This window comes from Ranitomeya variabilis, chromosome 5 (genome assembly GCF_051348905.1).
Source record: "Ranitomeya variabilis isolate aRanVar5 chromosome 5, aRanVar5.hap1, whole genome shotgun sequence".
Taxonomy (NCBI): Eukaryota; Metazoa; Chordata; class Amphibia; order Anura; family Dendrobatidae; genus Ranitomeya; species Ranitomeya variabilis.
The window spans coordinates 329,259,788-329,283,637 of NC_135236.1; positions in this window are offsets into that span (position 1 = coordinate 329,259,788).

Consider the following 23,850-nt stretch of genomic DNA (forward strand, 5'->3'; position numbering starts at 1 on the left):
CCTAACACCAGCATCCAACACTAGATAATTCAGTCAGGGCACCTGTGGGTACCCTTAGAGAGGATGGCCTCATCCCAGGCTGGAGGGGGGTATATAGGTAGAGGGTGTGGGTGGAGACAGGGAGTCTGCTGTGAGAAGGAGAGGAGGGCTGACGTGAGGGAGCAGAAGGATCAAGACAGACAAAAAGGAGTTCCCAAAGAGAGGGAGCTGAAGGAAAAGTGAAGCTGAAGAAAGAAGAGTAGGAAGGGGTACTAGAGGTATGGGTAGTGAGAAGTCCACTCGTGGGGCTCGCATTCATGCTGACCAGAGTCAGTTGGAGGGACCAGGTTGCAGTTAGGGGACCGTCCGCATTCTAGTGGAGAAACTAAGGACTCAGCTAGATAACCAGAGGCTGTGGTATCTGTATGTGCCACAGCCATATCTGCACACATTCACTGAAAAGGCAGCCATATAGGATCCAGGGGGGACTTAGCGCTCAAATTGCTTGAGAGCTGGCTGGACAACCTACTCATAGGACACAGCACCCCTGCTGGGGCAACTAAGAACTGAGTAAAGCATTGGAAACTGCACCCCGCTTTGTCCTCACACTTATTTGCTGCGTCATCCACCCTGCACTACATCTACCATCAGCATCTCAATCTCTTACAACCTAAGTGCCCTGGGACTAAAGCTCTACCTGTGGAGAGCTGTACCAACTCTGCTGCATCACCATCAATCCCAGCGGTCTCTTTAAGCAGCGTCGGCTATCATCTTTATTGCCGAGTACCATGGGTGGCGGCACGAACTATTCCCCTTTTTCCCATAAATTTTAATTCCCTTTTATCATCACTTTTATTGGACGCTCAGGGCCACGGACCGGGTAACTGCTGCCGTGACACATCCCCTTTAAGAACCGGCCCGTACTGAGTCTCCCCACGGCCCTGGCAGGCGCTCCACATCATTGATTACATCAGGTATACTTAAGCTAAAATAAATCAAACACCTGGACTGACTAAGAGTTTTATTGACGGTCTTGTTTGATTAACCAAATCTAAATACTCAATTTGGAGTCAGATTTATATGATGTAAAATTAAGAACCGTTTTAAAAATTATCCATATGAGGTCAACTGCTTAACCCAGCAGGAAATATTGCGCTGCCTAAAAAACCCTAAAATAGAAAAAGTACCAGGCATTGATGGATATTCACAACCAACCGCACCCAAGTATTGCAGAGATTAAGCACTGTGATAGACATAGCATTAATTCTACTATTCAAGGAGTCTATAATCACGGTGTCTGTCCCACAGGACTGTAGTACAGCAAATGTGGTGCTAATAATTGAAAATGGGTTAAAAACTGAGTTCAACCATTTCTGTGAGCAAAATATTTCAAGGTTTTCAAAATGATAAAACACTGGATAAAACTTCCACTGAAAAAACTTGTGTATTGATGGACTGCAAGCTCATCTTCAATGACCAGCGAAAAGCAAGTGCTCCAAAGGCAAATAAAATCATGGGATGCATTAAAAGAGCCATAAATGTTCATGACAATAACATAGTTTTGCCTCTATACAAGTCAATAGTGTGGCCACTCTAAGAATTCTGTGTATAATTTTAGGCTCTAGAATATAATGAGGACATAGCTGAACTAGAGCAGGTGCAGAGAAGAGCAACCAAGGTTATTAAGAGAAAAAAATAAACTCCTATATAAAGGCCAGAAACACTAAAGTGCACTCCAAAACATCAAAAGAACCCACAAAAATGGAAGCATAAAAGAAACAAACTTTATTAATTTACCAAAAGACACGAATAAAAAAAGAATGCAACACAAATCTATAGCACTCAGGAAAAATACAAATATACAGCAAATTACAGACCACAATGCACAATGTATAGAACAAAATGTCTATATAGTAAATATTGAAAGGTCGAGTGGCCAATCATAATCATAATTTACATCATTGGCTACATTTACCATAATACAAAAAATCCATGTGGCCATGCATCTAAATATGTGCTACTGCATGTGATAATAAAATATAATGCATAGGAGTAAAACAAAATGGGAATGAATTAACCCATAATAATAATAATAATTTTATTTATTTATAATAATAATTTTATTTATATAGCGCCAACATATTCCGCAGCGCTTTACAACTTATAGAGGGGACTTATACAGACAATAGACATTACAGCATAACAGAAATCACAGTTCAAAACAGATACCAGTAGGAATGAGGGCCCTGCTCGCAAGCTTACAATCTATGAGGAAAAGGGGAGACACGAGAGGTGGATGGTAACAATTGCTTTAGTTATTTGGACCAGCCATAGTGTAAGGCTCGGGTGTTCATGTAAAGCTGCATGAACCAGTTAACTACCTAAGTATGTAACAGTACAGACACAGAGGCTATTAACTGCATAAAGTGTATGAGAACATGATGGAGGAACGTGATTATGTTGTTGTTTTTTTATTAATAGGCCACACAGGGATAATTAGGTTAATGCGTTGAGGCGGTAGGCCAATCTGAACAAATGAGTTTTTAGGGCACGCTTAAAACTGTGGGGATTGGGGATTAATTGTATTAACCTAGGTAGTGCATTCCAAAGAATCGGCGCCGCACGTGTAAAGTCTTGGAGACGGGAGTGGGAGGTTCTGATTATTGAGGATGCTAACCTGAGGTCATTAGCAGAGCGGAGGGCACGGGTAGGTTGGTAGACTGAGACCAGAGAGGAGATGTAGGGTGGTGCTGAGCCATGGAGTGCTTTGTGGATGAGGGTAGTAGTTTTGTACTGGATTCTGGATTGGATGGGTAGCCAGTGTAATGACTGGCACAAGGTAGAGGCATCGGTGTAACGGTTGGCGAGGAATATGATCCTGGCAGCAGCATTCAGGACAGATTGGAGCGGGGAGAGTCTGGTAAAAGGTAGGCCAATTAGTAGAGAGTTACAATAGTCCAGACGAGAATGAATAAGTGAGACAGTAAGAGTTTTTGCAGAGTCGAAAGTAAGAAAAGGGCGAATTCTGGAAATGTTTTTGAGATGCAGATAAGAAGAGCGAGCCAGTGATCGGATGTGGGGGGTGAATGAAAGCTCGGAATCAAGGATGACTCCAAGGCAGCGGGCATGTTGCTTTGGAGTAATGGTGGAACCGCACACAGAGATGGCAATGTCGGGCAAAGGTAGGTTTGTAGAGGGAGAGAACACGAGGAGTTCAGTTTTTGACAGGTTCAGTTTCAGAAAGAGGGAGGACATGATGTTAGAGACAGCGGTAAGACAATCACTGGTGTTTTCTAAAAAGGTCGGCGTGATAACAGGAGAAGAGGTATATAATTGGGTGTCGTCAGCATAGAGATGGTACTGGAAACCAAATCTACTGATTGTTTGTCCAATAGGGGCAGTATACAAAGAGAAGAGGAGGGGGCCTAGGACTGATCCTTGAGGAACCCCAACAGTAAGGGGAAGGTGAGAGGAGGAGGAACCCATAGATAAGGCCAAGTGTCCAGGTTATTAGGGGCAATGGGTGGACCACAATTCCAAGATAGGGTATCAACCTTAGGGTACCGTTACACAAAACGATTTACCAACGATCACGACCAGCGATACGACCTGGCCGTGATCGTTGGTAAGTCGTTGTGTGGTCGCTGGGGAGCTGTCACACAGACAGGTCTCCAGCGACCAACGATGCCGAAGTCCCCGGGTAACCAGGGTAAACATCGGGTTACTAAGCGCAGGGCCGCACTTAGTAACCCGATGTTTACCCTGGTTACCATTGTAAATGTAAAAAAAAAAAAAAAACGTACATACTCACATTCCGGTGTCCGTCAGGTCCCTAGCCGTCTGCTTCCCGCACTGACTGAGTGCCGGCCGTAAAGTGAAAGCAGAGCACAGCGGTGACGTCACCGCTGTGCTCTGCTTTTACTTTACGGCTGGCAGTCAGTCAGTGCGGGAAGCAGACGGCTAGGGACCTGACGGACACCGGAATGTGAGTATGTACGGTTTGGTTTTTTTTACATTTACGATGGTAACCAGGGTAAACATCGGGTTACTAAGCGTGGCCCTGCGCTTAGTAACCCGATGTTTACCCTGGTTACAAGCGAACGCATCGCTGGATCGGTGTCACACACCGATCCAGCGATGACAGCGGGAGATCCACCGACGAAATAAAGTTCCAAACGATCTGCTACAACGTACGATTCTCAGCGGGGTCCCTGATCGCTGCTGCGTGTCAGACACAGCGATATCGTATGGATATCGCTGGAACGTCACGGATCGTACCGTCGTAGCGACAAAAGTGCCACTGTGAGACGGTACCCTTAGAGTTAGTAAGTATTGATCTTCTTACACCTAGGCCAACAATGATAACAAGAAGGCATCCTCTGAATTTAGAGGAAAGCAGGTATAGTCATAGTCAGACAGTGCTTCTTTCACGTAAGAGCAGTAGATTATAGAACTCTCTGCTGCAAGAAAATGTAACAGTTGATGCACTAAAAAAAAGTTCAAGGTGGACCTGGATGCCTTTCATGAATAATATAATATTACAGGTTATGGGTGCTATATTCTGTGATGGGACATCAATCCAGAGAACAAGTCTGTGAACAAGTGTGCGCTCCACAGCAGCCCTGCTGTGCGCACACTGACAGATATTACCATGGGTAAGTTGAGCGTCCTTTAAAGGGGTCCTTTACATTTTGTACTTTGCTGAATTGGATAGAGGTGATGGAGCATTTTATGCTTATTATTTATACGGAGATTTAGGTACATCCACTTATATCCGGACCTACTAAATGGGCTATATATGTTGTATAGGTAACAGTGGATATGGACTATACCCTTGCTGGTCTGCTCACTGACTCATTCTGTTATTGCAGTTGTGGTGCTTCCCCCCCACATGAGTTGATGTATGTGCTTTTCATGTCTGTTTTATTCTGGTTATGACTATGTATTTATTAATAAAATATTGATTTTGTTAAAATTGTTTTGGACATATACTCCTTTGGTTCTGTGTAGGATTTATGTTTTTTTGGAGTGTCTAGGGATATTTATATGGGTCTATAAATGTGACAATTTGCCCTCTGGAGATATCTCTTTATGTACCAGTGGATTGGTTTTCTATCAGTTACAGAAGAAGTAATCAGGCTCCTTGAAACTTCTCGCCCAACCACTTGCACCAGTGACCCCATTCCATCACATCTCCTGCAGTCCCTTTCACCAGCTGTCACCTCTCATTTAACAAAAATATTCAACCTTTCTCTCTCTTCCGGTATCTTTACATCCTCATTTAAGCATGCCATCATACATCCACTACTTAAAAAACCATCCCTTGATCAAAACTGTGCCGCTAATTATAGACCTGTCTCGAATCTTCCCTTCATCTCTAAACTCCTCAAATGCCTGATCCACTCCCATCTTACCCGCTATCTCTCAGATAACTCTCTTCTTGACCCTCTTCAATCTTGTTTCCGCTCTTTACACTCTACTGAAACTGCCCTCACTAAAGTCTCTAATGATCTAATAACAGCTAAATCTAATGGTCACTACTCCATGCTAATTCTCTTGGATCTCTCCGCAGTGTTCCATACTGTGGATCATCAGCTCCTTCTCACTATGCTCCACTCCATCGGCCTCAAGGATACCATTCTCTCCTGGTTCTCCTCCTATCTCTCTGATCGCTCCTTCACTGTATCTTTTGCTGGTTCCTCCTCCTCTCACCTTCCCCTTACTGTTGGGGATCCTCAAGGATCAGACCTAGGCCCCCTCCTCTTCTCTTTGTATATTGCTCCTATTGGACAAACAATCTGTAGATTTTGCTTCCAGTACCATCTCTATGCTGATGACACCCAATTATACACTTCTTCTCCTAATCTGACGCCTGGTTTTTTAGAAAACACCAGTGATTGTCTTACCGCTGTCTCTAACATCATGTCCTCCCTCTATCTGATGCAGAACCTGTCAAAAACTGAACTCCTTGTGTTCTCTCCCTCTACTAACCTATCTTTCCCTGGTATTGCCATCTCCGTGTGTGGTTCCACCATTACTCCCAAGCAACATGCCCACTGCCTTGGGGTCATACTTGATTCCGAGCTTTCCTTCACCCCCCACATCCGATCATTGGCTCGCTCTTCTTATCTGCATCTCAAAAACATTTCTAGAATTCGCCCTTTTCTTACTTTCGACTCTGCAAAAACTCTTACTGTTTCACTCATTCATTCTCGTCTGGACTATTGTAACTCCGTCCTAAACAGCCTCCCTCTTACCAAACTCTCCCCGCTCCAATCTGTCCTGAATGCGGCTGCCAGGAATATATTTCTCACCAACAGTTACACCGATGCCTCTACCCTGTGCCAGTCATTACACTGGTTACCCATCCACTCCAGAATCCAGTACAAAACTATTACCCTCATTCACAAAGCTCTCCATGGCTCAGCACCACCCTAGATCTCCTCCCTGGTCTCAGCCTACCACCCTACCCGTGCTCTTCGTTCTGCTAAAGACTTGAGGTTAGCATCCTCAATAATCAGAACCTCCCACTCCCGTCTCCAAGAGTTTTCACATGCTTCGCCAATTCTTTGGAATGCACTACCCAGGTTAATACGATTAATCCCCACAGTTTTAAGCATGCCCTAAAAACGCATTTGTTCAGACTGGCCTACCGCCTCAACGCATTAACCTAATTATCCCTGTGTGGCCCATTCATATAAGTTAAACCAAAATCAGGTTCCTCGCATCATGTTCTCATACAATTTATGCAGTTAATAGCCCTTTGTGTCTGTATTGCTACATACTTAGGCTGTTAACTGGTTCATGCAGCTTTACATGAACACTCGATCCTTACACTATGGCTGGTCCGAACAACAAATCAATTGTTACCATTCACCTCTTGTGTCTCCCCTTTTTCCTCATAGTTTGTAAGCTTGTGAGCAGGGCCCTCACTCCTCTTGGTATCTATTTTGAACTGTGATTTTTGTTATGCTGTAATGTCTATTGTCCATACAAATCCCCTCTATAATTTGGAAAGCGCTGCGGAATATGTTGGTGCTATATAAATAAAATTATTATTATTATTATATAATGCTTTATACTGAATAATGAGCCCCATATAATGCTCCATACAGTATAATGGCACAATATATTGCTCCATACAGAATAATGGTCCCATAAAGTGCTCATACAGTATAATGGGCCCCATACACTGTTCCATACATTAAAAATAAATAATGAAATACTCACCTCTCCTCATTCTTCTCAGCATCTTCTTGTACTCTGCAATGCTCATGCTGTAGTGACATCGAGCCCTCTGCCTTGAGACGTCAAAGAGAGTCAGAAGATGCTGAAGATACCGGAACTGCGGGGAATGAGGAGAGGTGAGTATTTGAGTAGCCTCCACTGACTCACATGCCCCATAGCATGCAAGTGTCCTCGGTGGTGAGTGGGCCCCCATTCATCCAGAGGCCTGGGTGGTGACGCCGGCCCTAGCCTCAAGTATGTATTGGCAAAAGAGCATCAGATAAAAGTTAACGTTATAGAGTTAAGGTAAGTCAAATATCCAGTTTGAATTCTATGTGATGTCTCCAACCTTCTTCAAGAATTTATACAGATGTCCTAAGTCCAGCTTCCACTGCTACCATGGTGAGTGAGTGACATCAAGTCCTATGTGTGTTTTATGTGGGAAAGCTGTAAGTAACTTTGTGTGGGTAGGTAACCTAGACTCATATCCTTTATTTAAGAAATCTGAAAGCCTAATATGAAAATATTGTTTGAAGTTATAAAAAACTTGTATTAATACTTTTTGAAAAAAAATAATTACCGTGTATACCTGAGGAGCTTAGCATCTATCTATCTGCACTTTGCTACCCTAAAATAAGAGATATGACAGATCCACTTTAAGCTTTTTAAGAGGACATTGAGACACTTGCTAGTCCCAGCAAATAAGATTGCTTTTTCATAGCCTCTGGTATTCTAAATGATGTTTCTGCAAGGTTGCCTTTTTTCTTTTTTTTCCTTTCATTTTTAAACTTTCCATAAATGGTATAAAATAAGTCACATTGGAAACTGTGTAAATATTTCTTTGTTTTCTATTATAGATGTTATAGAACAAACAAAAGTTTTCAGAACACTACTTTGTTAATTGTACATCCAAAGTTTCCATTTTAATTTGTTTTGATTAAAATTTCAGCCCTATGGCTATTAGGTAGAGAAAGTCATGAAATGTGGTTTGTGTAGAACAGAATTGAGCATATAGGATGCTTTCTAAGAGATATAAACTTGCTGAGTGTCAAGTGGATGAAATGCCTCTTTTCAGCTCTATATGCCTTAGGCTTGTAAGGTGATTTGCAAGATATTATTCAGTGAGAGATAGAAAACAATGTGATTTTTTTTTCCCGAGGGCCATTTATGTCACAACTAAAACAAGTAAATTTTCACCCTGTGTCAATAAGTGTATCATTTAAGATAATAAGAAAACACAAACCTGAATAATTTTCACTATGGTGACTGCACGTATTGTAAGGTATTCCAAATTAACACAAAGCCAAAATGGGGCATTCTGAGTCCTCAGATTGTTAAGACTTCTGGGCACATTGACACATTAATGCAGACAGCAACAATCAGTGTTGTGTACTATGAACAACTTCATGGTAAAGATGTTAGAAAAATTCTTAAATTAATGCATGACGATTAATTTAATGCATTATCTGGGAATACAAAATTGATGGCCCATCTTTAGGATAGGCCATCATTACTAAATAAGGAGGCCTAACTCTCAGAACCTGTGTTGATCAGCTGTAGCTCTTCAAAGATTACCATATCCTCCCCCTTTTATTGTCTAACAGGTGCAGCGCCATACTTTGTGTCGTAGCTGTGTCTGTTACTGCACCTCAAAGGAACACAGTCCCATCCAAGTGAACCCTGTTCCTATAATAGTTTGATTTCTTCACTTATTTATAGCGGCAGATTAGGTGAGCAAAGACACAATGAAAAGAAAAGTTCACCAGCTCTTTGATAAAAATAATGCTTTAGATGCTGACCTACTTTAGTTTCTTTTATTAAACTCCATATTGTTTAGGCATGTCTGACCATGTAATGTTTTTAGCAATAGCATATGACACAGCTTGTACTATGATTATGGACTCTGTGTGGTCCGAAATGTGTAAATGAGATTCACACACTTCTAAGACTCATCAAGAATAGAAAGCAGATTGAGTAAAATAAAACTAATTCTCATTATTTCCAAGCACTTCTTATAGAAATAAGAAATAATGATATTGCTGAAGTTGTACAGATGATCAATTGAGTTTACGTGAACTTTTCAGTCATTACAGCTGTGTAAGATCCTGCATACGGATGTTGTCTCCCTCTCTCCTTTTCTTCTCTCCCACGTACGGACAAATTGGGAGACCAAATTTTAACAGAAAGTATTTTTCAGCATACTGGCCATAGAGGTGCTCAATATCATGTAAGTTTATAACATTAAAAACTAGTACATTTATTGCAAAAATGTCTAGAAACAGATGGTGTGGTACACTGTCCTTTATGAACTAAGGATTCCTACGGCCTACACGTGGTGATGATCCACCATTCTTTGGCTCTATGATGTTATTCTGTGGGGGGAAGATTTACTCTATGGGGAGAGATTTATTCTGGGGGGAGATTTACTCTGTGGGGGAAGATTTACTCTGGGGAAGATTTATTCTGTGGGAGGAAGATTTGTTCTGTGAGGCGGATTTATTCTATGGAGGGGAATTTATTCTGTCGTGGAAAGATTTATTCTGTGGGGGAAAGATTTATTCTGTGAGAGGGAGATTTATTCTGTGGAGGGAAAGATTTATTCTGTGGGGGAAAGATTTATTCTGTAGGGAAAAGACTTATTCTGAGGGGGAAAGATTTAGTGTAACGAGGGTGGAAGATTTGAGGACAAAAGTTTGGGGAACAAGGAAGGGACAGGTGCAGACACAATATAGAGAACAGGAAAGATTTCAAACCACATTATGGGAGGCAAGTGGGGAGATGGGGGGCATATATAAAGAAACAGTATGGGGGGATGGGTGCATTCACAGGATGGTGATTGGGAGAGGAGGTGCAGTCATAGTATGGGGATTGGGGGATTGGGGAAAACACAGAATGTGGAATATGGGTGTGAACGCAGTATGAGGAATGAAGGGGGTGATGGGTGCAGACACAGCATGGGGAGTTGGAGGGATTTGTGAGGAGACAGTATGGTTTTGCAGGGGTGTGTGAGAGAAGACAGCATGAGGAGGGAAGGGGAAATATGTGAGGAGACTATTGAGAGGAATAATGTGAAGAGACAGTATGGGGATGAAAAGTGTGAGTGGCCACAGAATAAAGACTGAGTAATGTGGGGGTAGCATGGGGGAACAGTGTAAGGTCACAGCCAGGTAGGGGGAATGTGGGTAGGGGGCATAGTATAGAGACTCGGCCTATAGGGGGACACAAAGTAAAGATGAGCCTCAATATGGAAAGGAGAGGGCAGTGTGAAGGGCATAAGAGAGACTGTGTCAGGGTCATATTTTGCATGGGGAATATAGTGAGGGGCAATTATTTATTCCAGGGCTCAGCTTAGGGCAGATATTTATAATGACACTGCTATGTTTAAGGTTATCATGTGGGCTTGTGCTGCACAAGACCACAGATGATTAAAGTCTTCAGAGATGAGCTGTGGATGAGAATAGTCATCATGGCATCTGCATTAAATGAAGATAACATGAAAGAGACGTTGTCTCTGGAGTCATTCATCTAAATTGGTACCTGGATATAGAAGTTTTTTGTGATACTAATTCTCATTCTCAGTTTTTACTTATGTAAGGAGCATTAAAGGGGTCGTCCAAGTTTGTCATGAGTCTTCATTAGTGTTGAGTGATACCGTCCGATACTTGAAAGTATCGGTATCGGATAGTATCGGCCGATACCCGAAAAGTATCGGATATCGCCGATACCGATACCCGATACCAATACAAGTCAATGGGACACCAAGTATCGGAAGGTATCCTGTATGGTTCCCAGGGTCTGAAGGAGAGGAAACTCTCCTTCAGGCCCTGGGATCCATATTAATGTGTAAAATAAAGAATAAAAATAAAAAATATTGATATACTCACCTCTCCGACGCAGCCTGGACCTTACCGATGTAACCGGCAGCTTCCGTTCCTAAGAATGAGCGCTTGAAAGACCTTAGATGACGTCGCGGCTTGTGATTGGTCGCGTGAGCGGTCACGTGACCGCCACGCGACCAATCACAAGCCGCGACGTCATCTAAGGTCTTTCAAGCGCTTGAAAGATCTTAGATGACGTCGCGGCTTGTGATTGGTCGCGTGGCGGTCACGTGACCGCTCACGCGACCAATCACAAGCCGCGACGTAATCTAAGTTCTTTCAAGCGCTCATTCTTAGGAACGGAAGCTGCCGGTTACATCGGTAAGGTCCAGGCTGCGTCGGAGAGGTGAGTATATCAATATTTTTTATTTTTATTCTTTATTTTACACATTAATATCGATCCCGATACCGATTCCCGATATCACAAAAGTATCGGATCTCGGTATCGGAATTCCGATACCGCAAATATCGGCCGATACCCGATACTTGCGGTATCGGAATGCTCAACACTAGTCTTCATTCATTCTATGTTACGGCAGACTTTTGAATTCTCACAGTGCTCACTGCACACTGTCAGGATTCTCTCGTGCCAGCAATTTTACATACATGTTGTCACATGCTGACTAGACATGAGTGGTCTCACTCAATGAAAATGAATTGAGAAAGGCCAGACATGTCCAGTCGAAATGTGGCCAGAAGTATACAAATTGCATATGTGTGCTGACATGACCGTCCACTCTTACCACCGGCAAGGGAGAGTTTTAAAAGTGTGCAGTACATGCCCTGTAAGAATTCAGAAGCCTGCAGTCACATAGGCTGGTCAAGTCTTTTAATTATAAAATGAAGCCCTGTGGCATACCAATTCTAAAAGCATGTAACATACTCAAAGTCAGGATTCAGCTCTGCTTGCAGTCTCCAGTCACTTCACTCACATGCGATTTTAATGCTTAGGGTCATGTGACAACAAACTTATCTGCCTGCTTCTCTCAGTTTATCACTGAATATTGAGAGAATTTGGGAGAGCAGCTTGTCTGCACATTACTAAGTGTGCAAATCGCATATGTGCTTTGGTTAGGCGCTGTCACGGGTGTGTCAGAGGCTGTAGACAGTCACACTGCATCTGGCTGCAGAAGGTCTCTGTGTTTAGCTTTGTAGACACCTTCTTAACCCTTCTAAATCTTTGACCCAGTGGTAATCTTTCTCCAGCTCTAATTGACATACCTGGACCTGGGTGTTATAGACTCCCAGCCTGCTGCTGGGAGTTGTCGGTGATATTGCCATTTCCTCCTGTTGAGGCTTGGAGCTATAGCAGTAAGCTATCTTCCTCTTTGGTGTTGCTGGAGGAAATCGGTGTTACATATCTTTGTCTTCTCAAGATAAATCTTCCCCTTGTTTGTCTACCCAAGCTGTTTTTAGTGGTAGTGGGGATTGACTAGTGCTGTCCCTCCCTATGCAGGGCTTTTCGCCAGGGTAAGGCAGGGATTAGGTTCCTGCTCGGCGATAGGTGCAGAACTTATATAGGGACGTTTAGGGCAAGCAGGGTGATATTAGGTCTGGCTAGTGGTCTCCACTCCCCCCTTCCCTGGTGTTGGGTTCCCTTTCCCTTATCCCTTCGTGTTGCACGTAGTCTTTCCTACACTGTGAGTGACAGGTGCCAAACTGAATTATTGCCCTGTGTGCCAGAAAACCTAGACATACCTTTGCCTTAAGATTGGGGATCTCATAATTTTTTGGGACATATAAGCATCCCATTGACCAGCTCCCATCTGTTCTCACTTAGTGGAGTTATGTGGGAGTGACTTTTATCTATTAAAAGCAGATTCTGAATTATAATCATTGTCCAGTGATGCAAGATAAAGCTTGCTGTAGGATTGTTCATGAGTTTGATGTACTGCTACCACTCAGCACTTTTCTCTTATGGTATTCCTGATCATATCATCTGTCATGGTATTGACTTGTGTAGATAATATAGACAAGAATGCATTTAATAGATTTGGGCTTCCCTCATCCTCTTCCACCAGGTCACTCAGTTTGTTCTTGAGAAGGCCAATACCATGATTCTTGAGTCTCTTACTGTTTATGTAGCTGAAGAAAATTTGTATATTATTTTTACATTCTTTGGCAATGATACTATGTGTCTCAATTTTTACTGCCTTTATTTGATTGTGCATAATTTATATTCCTTTTACATTTTTTAATGCCTCATCACTACCCTCTTTAATTTTTTTTTTGTCAATTATTGAGCCCTTACAGCTTTATTTAGCCACAGTGCCTTTCACCTATTTCTACCTTGTTTATTCAAGATGTTTATAAAAGTTTGCTATTTACTTTGTCTACTTTTCATTTTAAGGACATTGTCTCAGTTTATGGCATTACCATAATCTCTTAGCTGACAGAATTTAGTCTCCCTGAAGTTAATTCATCAAATTAGATGTCAATGCCAAATCTTATGTTATAGGGAGTGATTTTTTTTTTCTGATTTGAGAGCATGGTGTACGAAGATGGACATGATATAGAGTATAGACTGTCATGACATTTTTCCTAGTAATCTAATACTAGTAATATCATAAAATAAATATATTGCCCTATGCTCATTGACTTTGTAATTAGCAAAAAATTCTCTTTGTTCTTTATTTGTAGAATGTGTTTGCTACTTTGCTGGAACATTGAGTCAAAAACCTGATTGTAGTGACTGAACATTCTTCACATTGTTTACAGCCATGAAATACCAAGCACTGGGATTGCACTGTCCCCCTTAAGTGACCTTCTCTCTGTTTTTATATGTTCAATAAAGACGCTTGTGAAAGCAGCTCCTACACTATGTGCATACCAAAGGATATTGTTTGCACAAAATATACATACTCCTACATGATGAGTGTCAAACCATGATGGACACCATCATAAGTTCTAACAAGATCTGCACTTCATTTACAATGTAAAGCTTTTTAACCCCTTCACTACGAAGTCTATTTTCACCTTAATCACCAGACCATTTTTTCAATTCTGACCACTGTCAATTTATGAAGTCATACCTCTCGAACGCTTCAATAGTTTTTACTGATTCTGAAAATAGTTTTTGTGACATATTGTAATTCATGACAGTTGTAAAATTTAATTCATTTGACTTATGTATAGTGTTGAGCATTCCGATACCGCAAGTATCGGGTATCGGCCGATACTTGCGGGTATCGGAATTCCGATACCGAGATCCGATACTTTTGTGGTATCGGGTATCGGTATCGAAACAACATTAATGTAAAAATGTGTAAAAGAGAGAATTAAAATAAAAAATATTGCTATACTCACCTCTCCGACGCAGCCTGGACCTCACCGAGGGAACCGGCAGCGTTGTTTGCTTAAAATTCGCGCGTTTACTTCCTTACGTGAAGTCCCGGCTTGTGATTGGTCGCGTGCCGCCCATGTGGCCGCGACGCCACCAATCACAGCAAGCCGGGATGTAATTTCAGGTCCTTCAGGATTTTAAAATTACGTTCTGGCTTGTGATTGGTCGCATCGCGGTCACATGGGCGACGCGACCAATCACAAGCCGTGACGTCACGGGAGGCTGGACACGCGCGCATTTTAAAATGCGCGCGTGTCCTGCCTCCCGTGACGTCCCGGCTTGTGATTGGTCGCGTCGCCCATGTGGCTGCGACGCGACCAATCACGGCAAGCCGTGACGTAATTTCAGGTCCTTCAGGATTTTAAAATTACGTTCTGGCTTATGATTGGTCGCGTCGCGGTCACATGGGCGACACGACCAATCACAAACCGTGACGTCACGGGAGGCTGGACACGCGCGCATTTTAAAATGCGCGCGTGTCCTGCCTCCCGTGACGTCCCGGCTTGTGATTGGTCGCGTCGCCCATGTGGCCGCGACGCGACCAATCACAGCAAGCCGTGAAGTAATTTCAGGTCCTTCAGGATTTTAAAATTACGTTCTGGCTTATGATTGGTCGCGACGCGACGCGACCAATCACAAGCCGTGACGTCACGGGAGGCTGGACACGCGCGCATTTTAAAATGCGCGCGTGTCCAGCCTCCCGTGACGTCACGGCTTGTGATTGGTCGCGTCGCCCATGTGACCGCGACGCGACCAATCACAAGCCAGAACGTAATTTTAAAATCCTGAAGGACCTGAAATTATGTCACGGCTTGCCGTGATTGGTCGCGTCGCGGCCACATGGGCGGCACGCGACCAATCACAAGCCGGGACTTCACGTAAGGAAGTAAACGCGCAAATTTTAAGCAAACAACGCTGCCGGTTCCCTCGGTGAGGTCCAGGCTGCGTCGGAGAGGTGAGTATAGCAATATTTTTTATTTTAATTCTTTCTTTTACACATTAATATGGTTCCCAGGGCCTGAAGGAGAGTTTCCTCTCCTTCAGACCCTGGGAACCATCAGGGATACCGTCCGATACTTGAGTCCCATTGACTTGTATTGGTATCGGGTATCGGTATCGGATTGGATCCGATACTTTGCCGGTATCGGCCGATACTTTCCGATACCGATACTTTCAAGTATCGGACGGTATTGCTCAACACTACTTATGTATATTTGTGAAAAAATCAGAAATTGGTGAACATTTTGAAAATGTTGCAATTGTCAAACTTTTAATTTTTACTCACTTAAATCAGAGAGCCATGTCACAAAATAGTTAATAAATAACATTTCCCATATGTCTACTTTACATCAGCAAAATTTTTGAAACAGTTTTTTTTGTTAGGAAGTTATAAGAGTTAAAAGATGACCAGCGATTTCTCAATTTTACAACATCATTTACTAAATCATCTTTTAGGGACCATCTCACATTTGAAGTGACTTTGAGGGGCCTATATGACAGAAAATACCCAAAAGTGACACCATTCTAAAAACTGCACTCCGTAAGGTACTCCAAACCACATTCAAGAAGTTTATCAACCCTTCAGGTACTTCACAGGAATTGATGGAATGTGGAAGGAAAAAAATAAACAACTTTTTTTCACAAAAATTTTCCTTTAGACCTAATTTTTAAACTTTTGCAAGAGTAAGGCTGTGTGCACATAGTGCATATTTGATGCGTTTTTGAGGCGTTATTTCCTAGTGGGATTGGGCCAATAATACTATGGAATCCTTAAGCAAGTTAACTCAATGACAATCCTGAAGTGTTGTGCACATGAGTAAATTTCCGTGCATATTTACAGTGCATTTTTTTCTGCAGCATGTCAATTCTTTGTGCGTTTCTGCAGCGCATTTTACCCATTGACTTCAATTGAATCAGTCAAATCGGCAGCAAAAATGCAAGTATAAAAATGTTTGCAGATTTACTGTGGATTTGCCGAGTTTTTGTTTGGGTTTTCATGTACTTGCTATGGTCTTTCCCACGCTGTAATCTGTGTGACAGCTTGAGAAACACCAGCGTGGAGGTTCTTATCGGCTGTAACTCTACTTGGGTGCTAAATGTGGTTTAGACACACTGGGGCTGAGAAAGGAGGGGGACATTTGGATTTGGGAGCACCAAATTGGCTGAATTTCTTTTGAAGGGCGAGGAGCCATTTTGGTTTTCCAGAGCCTTTGTACTACCAGTAATGTGGATGCCCCCTATATCTCCATTGATAGGTGACAGACCTGAGTGGGGACTGGCTTTTTTCTGGATTGAGTTGAAGCTTATATTGAGAGCATTTTACATAACATTTAGTATCACATTTATCCGGCGCTCTACGCTGAGCACTCACTTTGGGATTCCCAACTAAATCTCTGAGTGACGGGACAGATGAAACCCCTGAGGGAGCCATTCACTTTTACGATTCAGCTGGACTTTGTTAAGCAATGTCCTTCTTTTCAGAAGTGCACAAAACTGTGGTCGACCATGCTTTTATGCTCGCCTAAAAAGATGGACACCGCCACATCATAGGCCAGATAGTGTCCATAGTGCCTCCATCTGCCACATTATAGGGAATCTTTCACTGGGTATTCCGTCTGAATGATGTATTTCAGAGATTTACATGAAAACGCCAGTGTAAGTGTTCATCATAGGATAAATGTTAGCTGACCCTTACCGCAATTTGTTGGGAGGCAGAATGAAGAAAGCAACAGTAGGTGAATAATTGGTTTTATTTTTTCTTTATGCAGTATAAGTGATTAGGCAACTTTATTATTTTAGTTGGTGCAATTACAGCGAATACAGATTTATATCTGGTTTTTATGTTTGGATGCCATTTAACTTTGGAAAAACAAAATTGGCAGGAACAGATACTAGACACTATGCAGGGCCCCTGATGTGCCTAAACAATCAAACTCCCCCACAAGTGTGTTATGATCTGGTGGCCCAGGAGTAGCATCGGACGTACTCTGGAGAAGGTGGTATCTATACTGACCGCGGACGCTGAACTTAACACCGCAACTAGAAGTAGCCGTGGGATGTACCTACTGATCCTAGACACCTCGACACAGCCGGAGGACTAATTAACCCTATAGATAGAAAAGGGAAAACTATCTCACCTCAGAGAAAATTCCCAAAGGATAGGCAGCCCCCCACAAATATTGACTGTGAGAGGAGAGGAAAAAACATACACAGGCTGAAAACAGGATTTAGCAAAGGAGGCCATTCTAGCTAAATAAGAAAGATAGGACAGAGAACTATGCGGTCAGTATTAAAATACTAGGAAATATCCACCACAGAAAATACAAAAACTCCACATCTAACTAAAGATATGGAGGGTATATCTGCCTCTCCAGAGATTCCAGCTTGGCTAAACAAATCCTTACACAAATTAAGCTGGACAAGAAAAAACATGAAATGCACTGAGCAATGAGGCCCACAACATGTGGGCTGCAAAACAAGCAGAACTTATCTTGGTGAAAAGACCAGGAAGCAGGAGAAACCATGAAGGGATGTGAATCCTCCAGAATACAATGGACAACTGGCACTGACTAAAGGGTGAGGCCAGACTAAATAGCCCAGTCCAGAGTGGACACACCTGATAACTGCTGTGAAGGACAGACAGCAGCGCTACCACTTATAACCACCAGAGGGAGACCAAGAACAGAATTCACAACAGTACCCCCCCATTGAGGAGGGGTCACCGAACCCTCACCAGAGCTCCCAGGCCGATCAGGACGAGTCAAATGGAAGGCATGAACCAAATCGTCAGCATGAACATCAGAGGCAACAACCCAAGATTATCCTCCTGGCCATAACCCTTCCACTTGACAAGATACTGAAGTCTCCGCCTAGAAAAACGAGGATCCAAGATCTTCTCAACAACATACTCCAACTCCCCATCAATCAACAACGGGGCAGCAGGATCAACAGAGGGAACGACGGGTACCACATATTTCCGCAACAAAGATCTATGAAAAACATTGTGGATGGAAAAAGAGGCTGGAAGGGCCAAACGAAAAGACACTGGATTGATAATCTCAGAAATCCTATAAGGACCAATAAACCGAGGCTTGAACTTAGGGGAAGAAACCTTCATAGGAACATGACGGGAAGACAACCAGACCAAATCCCCAACCCGAAGCCGGGAACCCACACGCCGCCGACGGTTAGCAAAACGCTGAGCCTCCTCCTGAGACAAGACCAAATTGTCCACAACATGAGCCCAAATTTGCTGCAACCTGTCAACCACAGAGTCCACCCCAGGACAATCAGAAGGCTCAACCTGCCCCGAAGAAAAACGAGGATGAAACCCAGAATTACAAAAAAAAGGTGAAACCAAGGTAGCAGAACTAACCCGATTATTAAGGGCAAACTCGGCCAATGGCAAGAAAGCCACCCAATCATCCTGATCGGCAGACACGAAGCATCTCAAATAAGTTTCCAAAGTCTGGTTAGTTCGCTCGGTTTGGCCATTTGTCTGAGGATGAAATGCGGAAGAAAAAGACAAATCAATGCCCAGCATAGCACAAAAGGCCCGCCAAAACCTAGAAACACACTGGGAACCTCTATCGGACACAATATTCTCCAGAATGCCATGCAAACGAACCACATGCTGAAAAAACAACGGAACCAACTCAGAAGAGGAAGGTAATTTAGGCAAAGGAACCAAATGAACCATCTTAGAAAACCGGTCACAAACCACCCAGATAACCGACATCCTCTGGGAAACCGGAAGATCTGAAATAAAATCCATAGAAATATGCGTCCAAGGCCTCTCAGGGACCGGCAAAGGCAAAAGCAACCCACTGGCGCGTGAGCAGCAAGGTTTGGCCCGCGCACAAGTCCCACAGGACTGCACAAAGGAGCGCACATCCCGTGACAAAGAAGGCCACCAAAATGACCTACTAACCAAATCTCTGGTACCAAAAATCCCAGGATGGCCAGCCAACACAGAACAGTGAACCTCAGAAATCACTTTGCTAGTCCATCTATCAGGAACAAACAGTTTCCCCACTGGACAGCGGTCAGGTTTATCAGCCTGAAACTCCTGAAGAACCCGTCGCAAATCAGGGGAGATGGCAGAAAGAATCACCCCCTGCTTCAGAATGCCGACCGGCTCAAGGACCCCAGGGGAATCAGGCAAAAAACTCCTAGAGAGGGCATCAGCCTTAACATTCTTAGAACCCGGAAGATACGAGACAACAAAATCAAAACGGGAGAAAAACAGGGACCATCGGGCCTGTCTAGGATTCAGCCGTTTGGCAGACTCGAGGTAAATCAAATTCTTATGATCGGTCAAGACCACAATACGATGTTTAGCCCCCTCAAGCCAATGTCGCCACTCCTCAAATGCCAACTTCATAGCCAACAACTCACGATTACCAACATCATAATTGCGTTCCGCAGGCGAACATTTTCGAGAGAAGAAGGCACACGGTTTCATCAAGGAACCATCAGAATTCCTCTGAGACAAAACGGCCCCTGCCCCAATCTCAGAAGCGTCAACCTCAACCTGAAAAGGAAGAGAAACATCCGGCTGACGCAACACAGGGGCAGAAGTAAATCGGCGTTTAAGCTCCTGAAAGGCAGAAACGGACGCAGAGGACCAATTTGTCACATCAGCGCCTTTCTTCGTCAAATCGGTCAGGGGTTTAACCACACTGGAGAAGTTGGCAATGAAACGGTGATAAAAATTAGCAAAGCCCAAAAATTTCTGAAGGCTCTTGATGGATGTGGGCTGGATCCAATCATGAATGGCCTGAACCTTAACCGGATCCATTTCTATAGATGAAGGAGAAAAAATGAAGCCCAAAAAAGAAACCTTCTGTACTCCAAAGAGGCACTTAGACCCCTTCACAAACAAGGCATTATCATGAAGGATCTGAAATACCATCCTGACTTGTTTCACATGAGACTCCCAATCATCCGAAAAAATCAAAATATCATCCAAATATACAATCATGAATTTATCAAGATAATTCCGAAATATATCATGCATGAAGGACTGAAACACAGATGGAGCATTAGAGAGTCCGAATGGCATCACAAGATATTCAAAATGGCCCTCGGGCGTATTGAACGCAGTTTTCCATTCGTCGCCCTGCTTAATACGAACAAGATTATATGCCCCTCGAAGGTCAATCTTAGTAAACCAACTAGCACCCTTAATCCTGGCAAACAAATCAGAGAGCAAAGGCAAAGGGTATTGGAATTTGACCGTGATCTTATTCAAGAGGCGATAATCAATACAGGGTCTCAAGGAGCCATCCTTCTTGGCAACAAAAAAGAAACCTGCTCCCAATGGAGAAGAAGATGGCCGAATATGCCCCTTCTCCAAAGACTCCTTAACATAACTCCGCATGGCGGCATGTTCTGGCACAGACAGGTTGAAAAGTCAGCCCTTAGGGAACTTACAGCCTGGAATCAAGTCAATAGCACAATCACAGTCCCTATGCGGTGGAAGGGAACTGGACTTGGGCTCATCAAAAACATCCTGGAAATCTGACAAAAACTCAGGAACTTCAGAAGAGGGGGAGGAGGAAATTGACATCAAAGAAACGTCATCATAAACCCCCTGACAACCCCAACCAGTCACAGACATAGATTTCCAATCCAACACCGGATTATGCACCTGTAACCAAGGAAACCCCAGCACAATAACATCATGCAGATTATGCAACACCAGAAAACGACAATCCTCCTGATGGGCTGGCGCCATGCACATGGTTAACTGTGTCCAAAACTGAGGTTTATTTTTAGCCAATGGTGTAGCATCAATGCCCCTCAAAGGGATAGGACTCTGCAAAGGCTGTAAGGGAAACCCACAACGTCTGGCAAATTCTAAGTCCATTAAATTTAAAGCGGCGCCTGAATCCACAAATGCCATGACAGAAAATGACGATAATGAGCAGATCAGGGTCACAGATAACAGAAATTTAGGTTGTACAGTACTAATGGTAACAGAACTAGCGATTGTCTTGGTACGCTTAGGGCAATCAGAAATAACATGAGCAGAATCGCCGCAGTAAAAACACAACCCATTCTGACGTCTGAATCCTTGTCGTTCAGCTCTAGACACAATCCTATCACATTGCATAGGCTCATGACTCCGCTCGGAAGGCAACGCCATAGTGTGCACAACTCTGCGCTCGCGCAAGCGCCGATCAATTTGAATGGCCAGAGACATAGAATCACTCAAACTAGCAGGCGTGGGGAACCCCATCATAACATCTTTAATGGATTCAGAAAGACCCTTTCTGAAAATTGCCGCCAAAGCATCCTCATTCCATTTAGTCAACACAGACCATTTTCTAAATTTCTGGCAATATGATTCTGCCGCTTCTTGACCCTGACACAGGGCCAACAAGGTTTTCTCAGCATGCTCTACAGAGTTAGGTTCATCATACAATAACCCAAGCGCCTGAAAAAAGGCGTCTACATTAAACAACGCCAAATTCCCAGGTTCCAGGGCAAATGCCCAATCCTGGGGGTCACCACGCAACAGAGATATGACAATTTTAACCTGCTGGATGGGATCACCAGAGGAACGGGGCTTCAGAGCAAAAAACAGTTTACAGTTATTTTTAAAGCTCAGAAATTTAGACCTGTCCCCAAAAAACAGATCAGGAGTTGGAATTCTAGGCTCCAAAGCCGGAGTCTGAACGATATAATCAGAAATACCCTGTACTCTAGCAGCAAGTTGATCCACACGAGAAGCAAGTCCCTGAACATCCATGTCAGCGCCAAACTCCTGAACCACCCAGAGGTAAAGAGGGAAAAAAAAACACAACAGAGTACAGAAAAAAAAGGCTCAGCACTTTCTTTCCCTTCTTCTGAGATGCGGTTAACTCATTGTTGGCCAGTTGTACTGTTATGATCTGGTGGCCCAGGAGTAGCATCGGACGTACTCTGGAGAAGGTGGTATCTATACTGACCGCGGACCCTAAACTTAACACCGCAACTAGAAGTAGCCGTGGGATGTACCTACTGATCCTACACACCTCGACACAGCCGGAGGACTAATTAACCCTATAGATAGAAAAGGGAAAACTATCTCGCCTCAGAGAAAATTCCCAAAGGATAGGCAGCCCCCCACAAATATTGACTGTGAGAGGAGAGGAAAAAACATACACAGGCTGAAAACAGGATTTAGCAAAGGAGGCCATTCTAGCTAAATAGGAAAGATAGGACAGAGAACTATGCGGTCAGTATTAAAATACTAGGAAATATCCACCACAGAAAATACAAAAACTCCACATCTAACTAAAGATATGGAGGGTATATCTGCCTCACCAGAGATTCCAGCTTGGCTAAACAAATCCTTACACAGATTAAGCTGGACAAGAAAAAACATGAAATGCACTGAACAATGAGGCCCACAACATGTGGGCTGCAAAACAAGCAGAACTTATCTTGGTGAAAAGACCAGGAAGCAGGAGAAACCATGAAGGGATGTGAATCCTCCAGAATACAATGGACAACTGGCACTGACTAAAGGGTGAGGCCAGACTAAATAGCCCAGTCCAGAGTGGACACACCTGATAACTGCTGTGAAGGACAGACAGCAGCGCTACCACTTATAACCACCAGAGGGAGCCCAAGAACAGAATTCACAACACAAGTGTCCCCATTTTGGATAATACACCTGTCAAGAAATGTATCAAGATGTGTGGTTAGCATTAGAGATGAGCGAATATGTTCAGAAAACGATCGCCAAACATAAATTCGGCACGAATATGGTACTTTCGGAATCGTGATCAGTAACACAAGCATTTTTCTTAAAATCTGAAAAATTTGGTAACGTTCGGTAAAAGATAGAATAAAAGCAGGTAATTCATGTGCAGCAATTAGTGAGATCACAACGTGACAGGTTAGAAAAGGATAGAATAGGTATATACACATTTATAATGTAGATATATAATTGTCAGTGACACACACATATATATAGTGCCTTGTGAGAGGATTCGGCCCCCTGGAACTTTTCAAACTTTTCCCACATATCATGCTTCAAACATAAATATACCAAATGTAAATTTTTGGTGAAGAATCAACAACAAGTGGAACACAATTGTGAAGTTGAGCGAAATTTATTGGTTATTTTAAATTTTTGTGGAAATTCAAAAACTGAAAAGTGGGGCGTGCAATATTATTCGGCCCCTTTATCTTAATACTTTGTTGTGATTACAGCTGCAAGTCACTTGGGGTATGTCTTTCAGTTTTGTACATCGAGAGACTGAAATTCTTGCCCATTCTTCCTTGGCAAACAGCTCAAGCTCATTGAGGTTTGATGGAGGTCGTTTGTGAACAGCAGTTTTCAGCTCTTTCCACAGATTCTCAAATAGATTGAGGTCTGAACTTTGACTTTGCCATTTTAACACTTGGATATGTTTATTTGTGAACCAT